The following is an 18635-nucleotide window of genomic DNA, read 5'->3' on the forward strand; positions in this document are numbered from 1 at the left end:
TCCGCCTCTAAAATCTGACGTACTCACGTCACTATTGCCGTGCACGACGTTACCTGGCTTTACTGCGCTGTCACCGGCACTAGTAGACAGAACTACCGTATTTACTCGCATAATCTTCGCACTCGCGTAATCCTCGCACTGCCAACATCGGCCAACAAAAATGCGATTTTTTTCCTCGCGTAATTATCGCGCCCCAAAAATCGCAGCAGCAGATGTCGTCTGCTGCTTTGAGCAATGATGATATTAGCACCCATTAGCGTAGCGCCATCTCTTATGCATCATGCATGCTGATCAAACCCATTGAAACCGGGTAAATTCCACGAAGACTCTCCTGCTACGCTGGGACCAGCTTAACAGAGGGGCCGAGAAAACACATCGGCCAGGGAAACGCCCCACACACCCTTCTCTTCTTAAACCCCGCGCACCCGCAACCCGTCACTCGATTTCGATGAGTCGGGGGCAAACTAAAGTGATCCAACATGTGCCGTTATCAGAGTAAACATCCAAGTGCCGTTGTCAGATAACTTTAAACCACGTGAATGGAGCAGGTCACGGAGGAAGGAAAGTGGAGCAGGTCATGTTTTTCTTTCCTCCATAGAGCAGGTGCGGAAGACGGCTAGCCTTGGCTCGGCTCGACTTACACCGAACTATTGGGCGCTTGCTTGTGTGTGTGTTTGAGCGTTTGAGGAAATTCTGACGCGCATTAAGGAAACTGACGCCTGGCCAGTGGACGAATAGACCAGTTATTTATTTATTTACTTTTATTCCTGTGGCGTGTGATACGCGTGCCCTGTTTCAAAAGGGAAGAGAAACAATAACTAACTTGCTAGAACGGAGCTCTAATCCAAACCAGGCCACAAGTTGCGTAGTAGCACTTGTGGCACGGCGTGTGACGGCGTTCTGTGGCACGGCGCTAGTGTTAGTAGTGCGGTCTGTGGTGCGGTGTTCTGAGGTAGCGCAGTTGTGATCCGTGGCTAGCATTGTCCTTTCTGCAGCTACGTGATGAGCCGATACAAGAGCTATACAGCTAATTTCAAGCTAAAGGTCATCGACCATGCTCTAGAACACGGCAACAGGGCCGCCGGCAGGCACTTCGGCGTGGACGAGTTCTGTGTGCGCTACTGGCGACGGCAGCAAGAACAGCCTAAAGCCACGAACAAGTCACGCAAGGCCTTCCGTGGGCCTAAGACTGGAAAGTACCCACAGGTTGAGGCGGCACTACTCGAATACATCAAGAGTCTACGCGCGGACGGGTGTGCCGTTTGGATCGAGTTGCTGAGAAATCAGGCGCGCATAATTGCCCGGAAGGAAAGCATCCCGGCACGAGATTTCCGCGCGAGCAACGGGTGGGCCACACAGTTCATGCGCCGAAGTGGACTCTCGCTCAGGAAACGGACGACTCTGTGTCAACGGCTACCTTCGGCGTACGATGATAAGGTCATCGAGTTTCATCGATTTGTGATTAGGATTCGGGAGCAAAAGAACTTCCTGCTCTCACAAATTGGAAACGCGGATCAAATTCCGCTCAACTTCGACATGCCGCCAAGCACAACGGTGGAGAAGAAGGGTGTACGGAGCGTGCATATTAGAACGACGGGTGCCGAGAAGCAGAGGTGCACCGTCATGCTCTCCGTAAGAGCGGACGGGCGGAAACTGCCCCCATTTATTATTTTTAAGCGGAAGGCCCTCCCGAAGGCCAAGTTTCCCCCTGGAATACACTTGCGTGTACAGGAGAAAGGGTGGATGACCGCCGACCTTATGGTCGACTGGGTAAAAACTGTTTGGGGAGGACGCGCTGGAGCACTTCTTTACCCGTCGCTGCTGGTTGTCGACAGCTTCCGTGGTCACCTGGTCGACTCCGTTCGGGCGAAGCTGAAGGAGCTGCGGACTGACCTCGCTGTCATTCCAGGCGGTCTGACTTCGATGTTGCAGCCTCTTGACGTATCCTTGAACAATCCGTTCAAGGATAATGTTCGGAGGCTGTATTCGGAATGGATGGCCGAAGGCGACCACGCAATGACTCCCGGGGGCAAGATAAAGAAGCCGTCGGTGGAGATCCTTTGTTCGTGGGTAATCGAGGCATGGTCCATGATTTCGCCAGAAATTATCGTCCGCAGCTTCAAAAAGACTGAGATCTCCAACGCCTTGGACGGGACGGAAGACGACGTGGTCCACGAAAATGACGAGGGAGACCACGCTGAAGCTGGCGATGAGTCCGATGACGCTGCTATGAGCGACGAAGATGGCAGTCTTGATTCGGGCTCCGAGTAGTTCGCCGAAGAGACTAATTTATTAGCTAGTGACCTTTGTCTGTGCAAATAAACTTTGATTTGGGTTGAACATTTAGTTTTGTTGTAAAGGTAAGCCTTGTATCAGCACTTTTTGAAGCTTTTAGTTGCTTGTGGAAAAACTGCAATATGTGGCCGTTTTCTTTTTTTTTCCTTGCGCTGTACCTTTCCGCGGAAAATTTTCCCCGCGTAATTATCGCACCCCCAACTTTCCATGGGTTTTTTGGGAAAAAAAGTGCGAGGATTATGTGAGTAAATACGGTAGACAGCGGGAGCCGCAGCAGCAAGAATAGCCATCGATCAATTTCCTGCCATTGGCTCTGAGATGGCAGACTTGTTTTGGTTCAGCTGTGTTCTGCTAGATAGGATGGCCTGTCCAGTCTGACCACGCGAAATTCAAAATATTAGACCACTTGCGCAATTCTTCACAGCAACGTTTGGTGTTTTTTTTTTTTCCATGACTCAAGCAGCAACGAACAAGCAGCATTTTACTGCGTCTCTTCACGCACAGTAAGTTTTTCGTTTAGTGCAGCTGGATTGATTACCAGTGAATAATTGCAGGTGGTTCGTCTGACGTCATCGTTATCATTTCGAAAAAGTTCTATTGTGCGCATGTGCTCCCCTGCATTTACATTAGTTTCTTGGTAAGTTGGGCACTGCTGTACAGAAGCCAGAATGTTATCATCAGATATCCCCGACAAATTTCATATCCTATCAGTAACAACAAGGACAGTAATGAAAGCCATATATGGTCGCCTATTGAACAGTTTCTTTTTCTTTCGGCACCTTCCTACTGAATTGAAAAGAACCAAGATGTTAAAAGGTCGCTAACAATACCTTCTCAACAATGAACCTCAGCATAACATCTTCATCACTCCTGCCTCTACTTGAATGGAACTCATTATTCATCTATATGAAAGTGACCACTTTTACATAGTTCTAAAGTCATCAATATGCAAATGCATCTCCTCCACAGGTTCCCAAGTAGCTCACCGACAACGCCGATTAGGAACAGTTTAAAAAATAACTCTTACTTTGGACTGACATGGAAATGTTCAGCATAAAGGGTGCTGTAGGCTACTTAACAGCTTTTTTTTTATCATGCAGCAACGAATTGCATTCCAAAAAATGTGCACCATCAGGCAAAAGACGTGCCTTGTGATGAAATATTGAGTGTCGTAATGCGCACAAAAACAAAATTAGGTGTGGAAGTTGCTTCGAGACCCACCGACAACCGAGAATCTTACAAACTTCAGTTACAATAAGTCGCAAGAAAAGAAAACACTTCGACAGGTGAGAAGAGCAAGTTGGCATAAATTTTTATTCGTCATATCATCATATAAACAAGAGAGCAAAGTCTGGAACACGGCTAGACGGGTAGACGGAGAACAAGCACATTCACTTTCCTTGGCGGACATGCAAGGCAACAGCTTGGAGGTTCAGGCAAACACGTTTGGGGCACACTTTGAACATGTGTTCAGTTCATCTCACTATGGCGAAGCGTTCAACAATACAAAACCAAAATAGTAATACAGAAATTTCAGCGCGAATCTGCACCACACGAGGCATAAAATGAACCTTGCTGTTTGGCTGAACTGCAAGCCTCACTTACCTGCTGCCATAAATCTACCATAGACCCAGACAGTGGCGAATATGAAATGTTAAAAACCTTCATAGTGAAACCGAAAAGCTCTGCTCTCTTTTTATAATGTGATATGTCCCGCGACCTACCCTTAGCCTGGTAAGAAGACATTACTATGCTAATTCTGAAACAACAAAGAGACCAGTCCTAAGTTTCTAGCTACAGGACAATAGCATTAACTAGTTGTGTTTTCAAGGTGTTTTTGAAAAAAACAAGCAGGCGGCTGATGCACTTCTTCAAGTTTAGTGGCCTACTTGACCCAAAGCAGCGTGGGTTTCGAGAGGCTTGGTCTACTAATGACCACTTTGTCTGTATTGAGGCCCGAATTCACGACACTTTTGTTTTAAGCGAATCTGCGTCTGTGTTCCTCCATATGAAAAAAGCTAAGACCCGTCAGACTTAGGTGTGCGTGGTAAAATGCCAACAATAGGCGAAAGCGATTGCCAACAATAAGCCAACCGGACATTCCATGTTCGAGTTGGCTGTGTCTTATTTTAAACATTTGTCTCAGAAACAGGAGTACCAGAAGAAAGTGTATTGATTCGAACACTTTCCGTAGCCAAAAATAAATCCTTGTGCCTGTCTTTTCCACGCACTATTTTCAACTGCACATATGTCGAGGATATACAGGTTTGATTCAAATCGTGCAACCTTTCACCATGCAAACGTAAAGTTTAACTTTGACATCCCAAAACTGACATTTGATTACGAGAGGCATCGTAGTGGAGGGCTCCAAAAGTTTCGACCTCATGGTGTTTTTAACGTGACCCAAATCTACAACATTTCAAAGCTACAACATTTCAAAGCTAGCTAGCAATATTTCAAAGCTCAATTGAAGCATATCAAAAATTTTGACCACCTGAGGTGCTTTAACATGCACCCAAATGTGAGAACGCGGGCCTACAGCATTTTTGCCTTCTTGGAAAATGGAGCCGCTGCAGCTGCGATTCCATTCTGCGACCAGCGGGTCAGCAACAGAGTACCTCATTCACTAGGCCACCACGACGGGGCGGGAAAAGCAGCAGAATAGCTCCTGTGTTCATTATGTAGGCTTCCCATAGTGTGAAAAAACTGCAGATTTGCATTTGAAATCATGCCTAGGTTTGTGAGTTTGGCGAATGCCTGTACGTTGATTACGCCACTTCGCTGATCTTGTCACCTTGCCGCCTTTCTATTATTGCGCTTTGAGGGCCATAGAGTTATACAGACTACATTGTTTCCACCGAAGAGTTGATGTTTTCTGAAGCGTTCCAGATGGGACACAACTTGATCAGAAGCTCACCCCAAAGCTTTTGTGATGTGTCTTATGCTAGCTGCGTAAGTGAACAAAGAATGTTGGCAAGCATTGTTTATAAGGAAACATTGTGCAGAACATTTTGTTATGCACGCCAGAAATGTGTTTTTTTCTCTTCATCAGTGCTCGTTCATAAAAATACAGAGTTATTATCTAAACTACCAGGATCATCCTAATGCAGCTTCAGAAAGAATTTTCGCGGCCTGTTAAGAAGCCTTGTAGAGAAATCTGCAGTGAAACAGAGCGTTGAACAAGCTAAAATTGCTGAAGAGCAATACACATTCGAGAGTGTATACTTACAAGCCACCACGATCATTTGAAAAAGCAGAAGGTGCCCTAATACCAGGCGGTATAGCATTATAGCATGCTGTGAAAGAAAAAAAAACAAATTTATCGTTATCAATTATTGTCACAGCTACTCATTGTTATGTCTTTTATGGGTGATTTTTGCGTGTTCCGATGATAGAAGGGTGCCGTCAATTCAGATCATTTCAACAAAAAAATGGCAGTGCTGAAGTTTACATAAGATGTTTTCAGTGCGCTAGCACTTCAGCAGGACAATACCAATATATATGTTTGCATGCAGAGGAGCCCGACTGTTTGCTGCGGTATGAATGCCTATAAAACAAGATGCGTTAGGAAAACACATGGTAATAGCGCAACCCTTCTTAGAGGGATGCCGTGAATAAAAAGCATTGGATGATTCCATGTTCTTTGATTATGAATGATATGCGAAGCACGAATATGGAAGGTTCATATGACAGTTTGAAATCAGCACAACGTTAGAAGGCAGACGCAAGATATGCCAACATGGCTGTCATGTCATTATTGTCAAGCTGGGGCGTCTCATATGCCTTCGTTGTCCATTCTCATCATGCAATACCACACTTGGTATAAGTGAAGATAGCAAAACGGCCGCAAACACGCTGTGAATATAGCAAGTTGTCATGTTTTACATGCCAAGGATATCGTGATTATTACCTTTAAACATGTCGTTTACCTTTCTCATCCATTCTCATCACGTAATGACAAATTTGGTATATGTGAATATAACAACACTGCTACGAGTGCATCATGAGCGTGATATGTAGTTATGTTCTTACATGATACGCACGTGATCATCATTATGGTTGCAGATGTCGTATACCTTGGTATTCCTTGAGGGCACGTAACACGAAATTTGGTATATGTGAAGCTAGTGAAGCGGCCGTGACCACACTATGAGCGTTGCACATGGTCATAGTGTACATAACACGCATATCACGATTACCATGTTTGGACGTTGCATTTACCTTCGCCATCGATTCACGTCACGTAATGCCAAATTGGGCGTATGTGAAGCAGAGAAATGACCGCGAGCATATCATGAGCGTGGCGTGTATTCATTTACATGGCATGCATGTCATGATTTCCACATTATGGTCTGCCATTTATGTTGACCATGAAGTCTTGTTTTGCCATACCAGTTTTGTAATATGTCGTGTGAACAAAACCAGCCGAAGAGCAGCAAGGCCATGAAGTGTAATCACATAACGAACATGTCACGATTTTCATGTTATGAGTAGTTACATACTTCACATGCAGCCGTGTTGTGCCATACCCTTTTTGTATAGGTCTCTTTATCGAAACGGTCAGGAGAGCTAAAAGTCGTAGGCACCTACACAGATGAATGGATAGATAGATAGATAGATAGATAGATAGATAGATAGACAGACAGACAGACAGACAGACAGACAGATAGATAGATAGATAAATAGATAGATAAATAGATAGATAGATAGATAGATAGATAGATAGATAGATAGATAGATAGATAGATAGATAGATAGATAGATAGATAGATAGATAGATAGATAGATAGATAGATAGATAGATAGATAGATAGATAGATAGATACGGCCGAAGTCGCCGAAGTTCACTAAGAAACGCTTCGCATTCAAAATACCAATTTTTATTGGACAAAACGGGATCGAAAGTGTAGGATATGTGTAGCCAAGTGGATAAATCGTAGAACGAGGCAAGTAACTACCAGACGCCAACATATCTATGGATAATGACAGGCTGTTTGCTATGCATATTTGTATCCGTCTAAGAGACGCGTTACCGTACTGAAAATCCTGAGTTGGGAAATAGTGGAATCGTTGGTGGATATGATGGTGTAGCGCCATCTTCACCATCATCATTTCTTAATCACAGCGCCGCACCTCTCGCGCAGCTGATGCTAGCTCGAGCAGCGCGAGGATGAGAACCAGCTGACACGCCTGGCGTGGCGGACGCTGGTAGCCGACGTGGCTCCGCTTCAGGCCTGGAATAAAGTGGCGAGATCGGCACGGCCCCATCGGCCGCCTTCGACGTCGTCTCACGTCTCTTCTTCTCTCGTCGCTACATTGGTGACCCGGAGAACACGCCCTTCGCCGAGCGGCCCGCTGCCATGTTCCCGCAACTCTGCCCGCCAGTGCCGCCGTTCCAATCGACCTACCCCAAGGTATGGTTCATGCAGCTCGATGCCGTTCTGGCGTTGAATGGCGTCACGGACCAGCCGCTGATGCACGCCATTCTTCAAGACGCCCTTCCGGTAGAGTTGCGTCATCTCTGTGGCACTTCAACCTCCAGCCAGCAGCCTTACGATGACCTCTGCTCGGCGGTGCTTGCCAAATATGGCCTCACCTACCACCCGCTGCCGTTCACCCGCGACTTACAGGTTTCGTCTGCGTGGCAGCGTGCGGTACCCTCCGGCCCGAAAGTCTTCACTGACCGCGACCTAACTTCCCCGACTACGTCTCCTACAACATCTCGTCCGGCCACTATTAACGCGAGTCCCGCGTACGAATGCCCATCCGACGAGGTTCATAACATTCGTGCTGCACGCGACCAGTCAGCCACGAAATCCGACAAGCTTCTTCAATACGTTCCTGTAGCCAACGACCGGGTCGCCACGAGGTGCATTTTTTTCGAAGTCCTCGGCCGATTGTCCCTCGGGCACTCTCGCCACCCGCATGTCTTCTCCGGCCTACACAGACCACGATTTCTCAGACATGTCAGACTCCACGACGGCTTCATCGCCGCATGCCCCGGAGTCTGCCAAGACTACGGATATCCTCACGCTCACTATTCGCCCCTTGGTCGCGGAGACTTCAGCGTCGACGATGTCCGAAGGCGCCTCCCCACCCACCTCGACACTCTCTGCATCCTGCCAGCAGCGACCATCTTCAGCCCCGCAGTCTCCCGCAGCCGAAGTTAAGGTCATAAGCCGTCAACCACAGCCAAACTTCCGAGAGGCTGTGACTAGGACTGACGCAGCTGAGGACGACGTACCTGGCGCGCCTATGGCACTGCAGACTACATATGCCACACATGCTGTAGAGGTTGTCATCGATCATGCAGACCTGCACACCAACCCTCATGCGCGGAGAACCGATGGTCTTTCAGGTGTGCCACCCGATCCTCCATCAAAGCTCACGTCTTCGGAGCTTCACAACTATCCCCCAGAGCATTTGGCGCCGGATGCAGTCCGCCACACAGGCTCGTTGGTAACAACAGCGACGACGTGCGGTCCAACTGCATATCTGCCGCCCTTGAGAGTATGCGAAGGAAATCATCACGTTCGGCATAATACAGAGAGGCCCTTTTTCAAGCCTCTTGCTAAACAGTCATGTGTTGCAGCCTTGGCCTTCAAGACGGCGCAAACACCTACGAGGTTTTCCCGACGCAAGGGCCAACCACTTGCCGTGCACATGACTAGCCGCAATGCACGGCGTTTCCGCATCCGTCGACTCGGCCACACGCCCCGGCATGCCGGTCGCAGTGCTACGCGGAGGCCGGTGTTTCATCGACAGAGACGTCCGCACCAGCACGACCGCGACGCTGCTCCTTGTCGACAGCATGCTCGGCACCCTGTGTGCTGTCCGAGACCCCGCTGTGGCTGTGAAACTTCAGCGCTCGGTCATGATGGGTGCGTTCCGATCCTTCACACTATTTCGCCCACATTGCCGGCGCGAGCTCTTCAGCGCCTGTCCACAGTTCCAGCTGTGGGCACGTTTGTCAGCCGCGTCTACTCGAAACGGCGGGTGCACATTCGAATGGTCCCGCTGCGTAATTGTGGGATGGACGTGTCTATGAACACAGCGACCCGGCACTTCCTTCTTCGTCCCTTGCGCTTCTCCCAGAGTCGCCCACCGGAGACACACTGCCTACTGATGGCCCATAAACGTCGACAACCTGGACTTGCCAAATGAACACTTTATGGATTGCCGTTCATGTGTATAGCATTTGTCGCTCTCTTTCTTTTTCATATGCCTTCAAATCGCGCAAAGCGCTAGGGGGGGAGCCCTGTAGCGCCATCATCACCATCATCATTTCTTAATCACCGCGCCGCGCCTCTCGCGCAGCTGATGCTAGCTGGAGCAGCGTGAGGATGAGAACGAGCTGACACTCCCGCGTGGCGGACGCTGGTAGCCGACGTGGCTCCGCTTCAGGCCTGGAATAAAGTGGCGAGATCGGCACGGCCCCATCGGCCGCCTTCGACGCCGTCTCACGTCTCTCTTTTCTCGTCGCTACAATGGAAATATTAGTGGATATGGTGGAAACTATAGTTGGCACAAAGGGTGATGAGGCGAGAGTGAAAAAAATTATGGCAGAAGTTGGTGGTGGTGACGAGCCATTGGTGGTGACGGTGAAAAATGTCAGCTGATGGTGTAGAGGCAAAACATGTTTGGTGGAACGCTTGGTGAGCAAGGTGGATGACGTTAGCGTTATGGAAGCTTAGTGGATGATGGTGGCATGATGAAAAAGCACACGGCAGTATGTGAAATCACTTATTTGTAGTGTTTCGTTCTTGTATGCGCAAAGATATTTGTTTATGGTCAAAAGAAACCAATGCTGCTCATTAAGATTTCTAGCACTTTCATTTTTTTTCTCCTGTGGTGTCAACAACGCTTCAGCTTCTGTGGAGCATAGAATATGCGGCTGTGAAAATGTTTACATTTCGCGCACGTACTTGCATCAGTTTGACATCCGCGATGTGTTTCTTTGTTGTATTGTTTAGAAGACTAGACGTTTCACTGTGAACAGTGACAATAAAAGTTTTTCATTGGCGCGCAGTTGTCGAGAAATAAATGAGCTCCACTTCGCAATTGCCCTTTTCGATGTTACAGCAGAACACAGTGGTCACTTGATGTCGCCACGCTAGAAACGCAACTCTGAAACGTTTTGCACACTCTATTGCTTGAACTGTACTTTTAAGTTAACTAAGTGCGTTATACTATGCATGAACTTTCACTTTCGACATGCGTCGAGACGAGCCCCAGTGAATTTGACTTTCATCCTTCTGCTCTACCACCATGATTTCCACCAAAAGTTAATCTATACCGACCGAGCCCGTACAAGTGTTATCGGCACTTCTGGGTTTCAGAATGCTCGATTTGGACGAGTAAAAATGGCAATACAGAACAACCGTGGCATCATTTAACCTGAATGAAGCCTTTTTAATGAGTACGGTGTCCACGCAAGAGGCGACTAACATCGATGCGACGCGCTTGCAGCACTTCCACAACATATACGCCTCCTTTCACCGACAGCCACCGGCCGCACTGGCCGGCGCTTCACTGGGTTTTAAGGCTGATGCACACCGGCGACTAGCAGCGGTCGCAGGACCTTTTGCAACTGGTAGCGAACGGTCGCGAACAGTCGCAAAGGGTCGCAAACCGACTGATTTGGCTAGTCGCTTCCTGACCGAATTTTCAGTCGCGCTACAGCAGTCGCAAAGCTGCTGGAACCAATCAGCGATGCTCAATATTTGTTCTTTTCCTTTTTTATTGCGCTGGCTTCCTGCCGCCAGCTACAAGCGTGTGCTTTCTTCTGGGTCTGTGGCACCATGGCCACCACGAAATGATTGGCTTGGAGATGGCGTGGCGCAGCAGCTCGAGCAAAGTGTCGAGTTTACGTGGAGGCATTCGCAAGAAGCGTAACACTCTCAAAGTAAAAAGAAAATTAATTGTGCACTACCTTTTCTCTGTATTCAGAAAGTTTTTGTCTTAAACTTGTCACCGCTTTCAATGCAGCGCGTTTGAAACGCGTTTGCGCTTCATGCTTTGGCATTGACTTAAGACAACGCGTTTAAGACGCATTTGTGCTGTATTTTCGGCTGTGGCAAGTCAATTTAAGTTCAAGGACCGTTTCTGAATATGTACGACTCTCGGAAATACTCCTCGTCGTCTCAGCGCAGCTCGGGAGGCAGGCGGCTTGCATGTCTAGCCAACTCCCGCGAGCGAAAGGATGGTCACACCCACTACCGTTTTTTTTCATTGGAGGCATTTGTGATGCCAGCGCTGAAATTATTGCACAGCGCATGAGCATCATGACAATGTCTTGTTCTTCGCTTGAATTGAACTTGACGCTGTTGGGAACACTGTGCGAGAACGGACGAAAACAATAAATGCGGCGCGCCCGGTTTGCTTTGCTCACTCAGCTGGCGGTGATCAGCTGATCAGCGCCGTTCTCCAGAGTTCTCGCTGATAACTAGATCTGGACGTGACTCTCCGCTTTTGCGACTTCCGGTCGCTTTCATGCTGCCACTGCCGGTGTGAAATGGTCGCGTCACCGCTGCTAGTCGCCGGTGTGTACCAGCCTTTATGCGAGAACACAGACTGGTTAATATATATGATTACTGAACAAATGTGAGAGCATATTCCTGGCGCACTGCGTTTTGGCTAAGCCGTTATGCAGCTGTGCCTTTTGCATCTGCGTCTACGAGCTTCTGCCTTGCCGGCAGTCTATCGCATAACTGTTATCAGTCGGACGTTTTATAAAAAAGTGACACGTAGCGAACAGAACGCCATTTGAAGCTCGCGTGATAGTTTTGATACTCCTATGTAAGCAGCATGATGATGGTAAGACTACAGATAAGAACTGCACGTCAAAGTGGTGAAATAACAATGAGCTACATGGCAGTGGAAAACTGAAAGACCAGTGAAGAAGAAGACAACTTGCTTCCGGCCCGGAACTGTGGTCGATGGTACATGGCGCACCACTAGGTGGAGGGGACAGCCAGTTGGAAAAGCACTTGCGTGGTCCGCATACTTTTGTGGTGAACTGTACCAGAATGTCACTTTTCACACAAATGTAGAGAAAATGTGGTTGCCACAGGGAAGTGAAAAGATAGTGAAGGCACAAATCAATAATGAAACTTTTCGCATACCGATCTTCTATTTGATTTGATTGATATGTGGCGTTTAACGTCCCAAAACCACCATATGATTATGAGAGACGCCGTAGTGGAGGGCTCCAGAAACTTCGACCACCTGAGGTTCTTTATTGTGCACCCAAATCTGAGCACACGGGCCTGAGCACACAGCATTTCTGCATCCATCGAAAATGCAGCCGCCACAGCCGGGATTCCATCCCTCGACCTGCGGGTCAGCAACCGAGTACCTTAGCCACTAGACCACGGCGGCGGGGTTACCCATAATCTATGGAAGTGTAAGAAGTGCGTTGTCCGTCAGATTCACAGTTCATTCATTCTGACAGAGTCGAACGACAGATTCCTTTTTATCAGGGGTTCTTTTTTATCAGTTATTAATGAAACCTATGACCTGCTACGCCAGTGGCAAGGTACGCAAACGATTGTTTGTTTTTGAACGTCAAAACAAAAACCTTAACGAATATTAGGGACTGAAACGTCTAGAAACAACGCCGTTCAGCCACTCTACAATGGCTCTGAACTTTTTTTAGTGAATCGTACATATGCTTCGATACGTACTTCTTACAACACCATTTCCTTAAGTTTGCCACCTCAGTTTTCTCAAGCTTCAGTTTTTCGGCTATTCGCTAGCGTTCCACTTGTGCTTCCAGCGTGCGCTGAAGGGTTATTAGCTTTTCCCACACAGTGACACTCATGTGCGAACGAGAGTCACTCCACAGCCCGAAAATAACCGAAGATAGTAGGTACAGATCAAACCTAGAAGATTCCACCGATTCATCATCCGTACTGTTTGTGTTACAATTTAAAGCCAATGTTGCGAATTTCTCACTTTTCCTTAACCAAAAATTTTGGACATTTACTCTTCAGCGTTTTTTGAAACTCCACTGCAGTACACCGACTCAACTAAATGAGACGTATATTAACATCACGTCATATCCACTGAGTGAATGATGAAGAGGGGAGCGAAGCCTGCCTCCGTCCACCGGTCCGACCATCAGTCCTTCCGTCACAAGATCAACAATACGAAATTGTATACCAAAACCACTAACGCCATTTCGCCATATTATCAAATGAGAAGCATTTCTTAGCAAACTTCGGTGACATTGAGCGTATCTATCTATCTATCTATCTATCTATCTATCTATCTATCTATCTATCTATCTATCTATCTATCTATCTATCTATATACCAGCCTACAATCTTTAGCTCTCCTGGCCGTTTATGCTTTCGATACAAAAATTGATATGGAATAACTTGATGGTATGAAGAGCATAACTTATTAGTTATAACATGAAAATCATGACGCGTATGTCATGAATGTCATAATTACATTTGATGGCCTTTCTGCTCTTGCGTTGGTTTCGTTCACATGATATATTGCAAAACTGATATGGTTTTACAAGAAAAAGGCGAGCATAAGTATAACGTGGATATCATCATATGAATGTCATGTAAATCATCATTAAACGCCATGCTTATGATGCACTCGCACTTGTTTCGCTAGCTTCACATATACCAAGTTTGGTACCACGGGAAGGAATTCATTGATGGTGATATATGACTGGTGCAACCTTGATAATCATGAGATGCGTGTCATGTAAGTATTGATAACATTGCATGCTCATGATGCGTGCCCAGCCATTGCGCTAGCTCCCCATATACACACTTTGGTATCACGTGACGCGAATAGACGACCAAGGTATCTTATAAGTTCAAACATGATAATCACGAGATGAGTGCTTTGTGAAACATGAGTACACGATACGCTCTTGCGTGCTTGCGGCCATTTTGCTAGCTCCACATATATCAACTTTGGTATGACGTGACGTGAAAACGACTAAGGCAAATGACACGTCAAAACATCATTATCGTGACATTCAAGTCATGTATGGCATAGTTTACGTCCACCGTTAAAACTTTGTTTTCATTTTAAAGCGAGATATCGACCTTCCTTATTAGTGCTTCGCCTATCATTAATTACCGCTGTACGTGGGATCTGCCAATTTTTTCCAAGGACACATACAGGCAACGCCATTGATTGAGCAATTCATAAATGTGAGGTTGCTACTCGGTAGTGATGCAACAACAACAACAACAACTACTACTACTACTACTACGACTAATACTACTACTACTACTACTTCTACTACTACTGCTGTATACTACTACTAATACTACTACTACTACCACTGCTGCTACTACTAGTGCTATTACATAGGAGGAAACGACCCACACTCTTAAGAGCTTCGCCCCTAAACATTTTCAGTTACTTGCAATTAATAGGGTTGTCCAGCAAAAACATGCACAGAAAGGAAAAATGTTCGTTAGTTTGTTTTTGAGTTACAGTGATGTCTCATAAAGAGCACGCGGTGAAGGCGCACTCCCGGAGTTAGTGATTCAACAGCCTTCGGAGAGGTACGATGCTTTATGGAATACTACATCAATTTGATTTTTTGATTTAGAGTCACGGTGGCTTAACATGCAGTAAACTGTGGAGTACTAAAACAAGTAATGTTAGAGTGAACTAAAGGGTGTATTCGAGTTCAGATTAGTTTGTATAAGATAAACTAGGTAGAGTACTCTAATAATGCTAATATATAAAACCTAAATGCGACTTTGTTCACCTACATGAGTGACTACCAACTAATCCATCATGGGTATCAAATGAAAGCAGATCGCGAGTTCTTTATAATGGCACGTGTTTCGCGGACATTAGTTTACGTGAGTGGGCCCACGCTTTGTCTCTAACCAAATTGGTCGGGATATCAAACGAACGGCCTTCGAAGCAGTGCTTTGACAGCCCCTGCGTCTCGCAAATCTCACTTTTAGAATCTCCCTATTTGACAGAATAGATGCAACAGCGTTTTGTTTGACAAAAATAATAAAAGCCAAAAAAAAATCTTTAAACAAGGACTAGGATACATTGCCTTTTTATATGTACCTAAAAGCTTTTGTCTCAAATAGAAAGAAGTTAAGGTGGACACAACTTCTCATGTCGCGTTGGCTGAATTTGTACCCGCAAACTTAGAAATACAGATTCAATGTGTTACCAATTCAACTATGATAAGGCGGCATTGCTGATCCACACTTCGCGGTATCTATGGATGCCTAATCCTTTGGAGTGTAAGTCAGCCAACTCCAACAGCTTATAAGTACTTCTTCAATTGCTTTTGTGACCTGATTGCCCATTTGGGCCACTTGGTACAGAATCAACGAAGCGAAAACAGTGCTAAACTCGGGATGATAAAAGAGGCGGCTGAAGCGTTGTGCTTTGTTTTGCGCTGTTTTTTTTCTTTTTTTTTGTTGATGTTCTCACCTATTGTACATGCAGTCGGCCTTTTGGGGAATGCACTCTTACGGCATTGGTCATCACTATACTTTGATTTCGCATTGACATTCGTATAATGTGTAGACCAAATTGTTGTTGCTTAAATGCGTTTGGATTGAATGAGCCCCTTTTACGTACGCCCACTGGAACCACTAATGGTCGTGTAGTAAAAATATTTATTAGAAGAAAAACTTAGAGGAATGAATGCTGTTATTTTGAAGTGCTCAAATAAGTACACTCGTTGATTTATTAGTAAATACAGCGAGATTAGCAATAATGAGTAAGACCAGCTGTTTTGCCGAGCTAGGCTGCCTGCCCTTCACATGTCGCTGCAGTTAAGCATGGCGTCCACAAAAGAAAAGGTGTGCTCGTGCAACCCGTAGGCCGCACGTTGCACTTGCTGCATACAGCAGTATGCATAAGCATCGTCCGCCGATGCTGTTTCTTCATGATGCTTGGCGGATTCATGCCTTCATCGCGAAGTTCACTCGAAAACACACTTTCAATGGCCTTGAAGAAGGAGCTTGATGGCGGCAGCTTTTTCAGGGAGTGTGTTGAGCTTGCGAGAGTGGCGTTTTCCCTACGCCGACTGAATTTCAAGGCCCAAAAGCTGCCGCAGTGACGTCAGAGGTCGGGAGACCAGTTGCCCAACTGAGCATGCTCAGTAAGGCTTTTCTTCTACATCTTTTATCCGGTCCAATGAAGCCGCAGCAGCTGCGAGAGTGGGAGCGTTGGTTCTCCTAAAACGTGAACGAAACACAGGCATTCCGCCGCGTTCACGGCGTAACTGGGCCCCCACCCTCTGACATCACTGCGGCAGCCGTTCGGCCTTGAAATTTAGTCGGCGTTGGTTTTTCCCGTGATGGTTTTCTAGTTTCAGTCATTGTAGTGAAAGTCATTCAATGTCTCAGCAAAACATTCGTGGAGCACCGTCTGTTAACAGTGTCCACCGCTTTACAATAAATGAATCGTTCTGCATGCACGTTTTAATTCTGCTTTCAGGACCTTTTGTGCTCGTCACGACTAGCACAGGTGTAGTGTTGTGCTTTCCATATATATAATAAAGAAACGAACGGTTTCTTCAAATTAAAGAGATACCCGTGGAGTTCATTTTGCGCAGCACACCAGCACGATATAGCACGAAAAACACAGCCCTCGTAAGCAGCTGCTACTATATAACCCCTTACTCAAGGCGAAAACAAGAGGTGTTTTCGAGCGAATGCCGCGAAGAACTACTTACGACATCACCGGGCTTCACGAACAGCATCGGCAGATGATGCTCCTTGAGCCTACTGTAATCTCCACGCAGCAAGTGAAATGCGCAGACCACAGATCACAAGACCACAACACTTTTTCTTTCGTAGACGCCACTCTGAGCTGCCACGGCACGTGAATGGGTGCCTCGCAAGGAGAAAGAGCTGGCATAACTCAGTGCTGCCAACCTATAGGCACCCGGCAATGCAGTTTACGAGATCTGATGGTAGTGCCAGAACACATAGCCTAGCGAGTACACACAGCAAAACCGGACATGCACGTGCATATAATTTTTTTAGGGGCGAAGCTCCTTAAAGTGGCATTCGTTCGTGCCTCGTCGTAGAACGTAACATGTGTTACGCTTTGACCTGCAAGGTGGTGCCGGTGGGAGATTACTCCTGTACGTTGTTGAACAATCGAAAATTTGTAGTGTGCGCAATAACTAAAAGCCGAATTCTCCTGTCTCTCATTCCCCTTTAGCAGCCATTGGCATGCACACTGAACACTATCTGACAAGAAATGGTTGCTACGTTATACTCGCTGGGCGTAACCTCCTTGGTTTTAGAAAGGTTTAGCAAGCGTTGGGCCACAGTGCCATGAATACAGTGAACTAGTATATACCATGAACTTCAGGTGGTTAAAGGTGGGAAGAAGACACGAAGCAGAAGCCGTAAGAAAGTGTGCGTGTGCCACCTCTGATTTAGTCCTTGGAATTTCCGCTGAATGGCGGTGCTATATATGTGGATTGTATGACGAAAAGATCTGAGATGGTGGTACATGGAGTGTTGACTAGATGGAAGAATGGACACACAGACAGATGCATGGACGGACGCACGGATGGCTGCATGAATGCGTGGACGCATGGAGGGACGCAGGGGCGGATGCATGGATGAACGCAGGGATGGACGCACGGATGGACGTGAGGACGCACGAACCGAAGGACGCACGGACGGGCAGATGGACGCATGGAATGTCACGCAGATGGAAGCATGAATGAATGGACGGACGGGTGCTTCGCCCCACTCTCCATCATTCAGTCCGTGGATATGCTGGCATTTTTTCTAGTTGTTAAGAGGGGTCATGGCTGATTACGTAAGCGCCCAGAAAGTGTTCTTTGAAAACGTGCCAAAAGGGCACTGACAGTTCAGCGTGTCACTGTGTTCAGCGAGCCTTTCATTTTCTTGTTATCCCTCGTGGTCGATACTAACAATGCTGAGATGGCCCAAAAAGCTTCTTCGCGCCCTCTGGTCCACTGCAGGTGCCTATACTCGGCAATAACTTTTTTTGGCATTGGAGCGAAAGGTACAGATTGAAATCGCGGGCATCCTACCGCTAGTGAATGTAGTTCATCTACAGCGCCCGTATTGTCACCGTGAAATATAGAACTCCCCCTTTATTTTCTACAGGAAGCCATTTGAGACATCACGCAGCTCCCACCATTAAAGTAGTTGTATTTACTTCAATTTGTTTGTTATGACTTCGCGTTTTTAGAACGCGCGAGAAAGTATCGTCCTTTTACGCGCACCTCAAACGCTAAGCGGCGTCCGCGTCTACATGAAACACTGATGATGAACCCCCGTTCCTTCCCCAAGTGTTACGAAGCGTGCGCCAGAGCGGAGTCTTCGCGCAGT

General features: G+C 46.7%; 1 long non-coding RNA gene across 1 annotated transcript in view; it reads right to left on the reverse strand.

The window, feature by feature from the left end:
• The window catches only part of LOC142768609 (uncharacterized), a 90702-nt gene that overhangs the window by 57641 nt on the left and 14426 nt on the right, over window positions 1-18635 (reverse strand). Inside the window, exon 2 of the long non-coding RNA XR_012885357.1 lies at window positions 5525-5591. This is a non-coding gene — a long non-coding RNA (uncharacterized LOC142768609). The remainder of the gene's footprint in view (window positions 1-5524; window positions 5592-18635) is intronic.

Source organism: Rhipicephalus microplus, chromosome 8 (genome assembly GCF_043290135.1).
Source record: "Rhipicephalus microplus isolate Deutch F79 chromosome 8, USDA_Rmic, whole genome shotgun sequence".
Taxonomy (NCBI): Eukaryota; Metazoa; Arthropoda; class Arachnida; order Ixodida; family Ixodidae; genus Rhipicephalus; species Rhipicephalus microplus.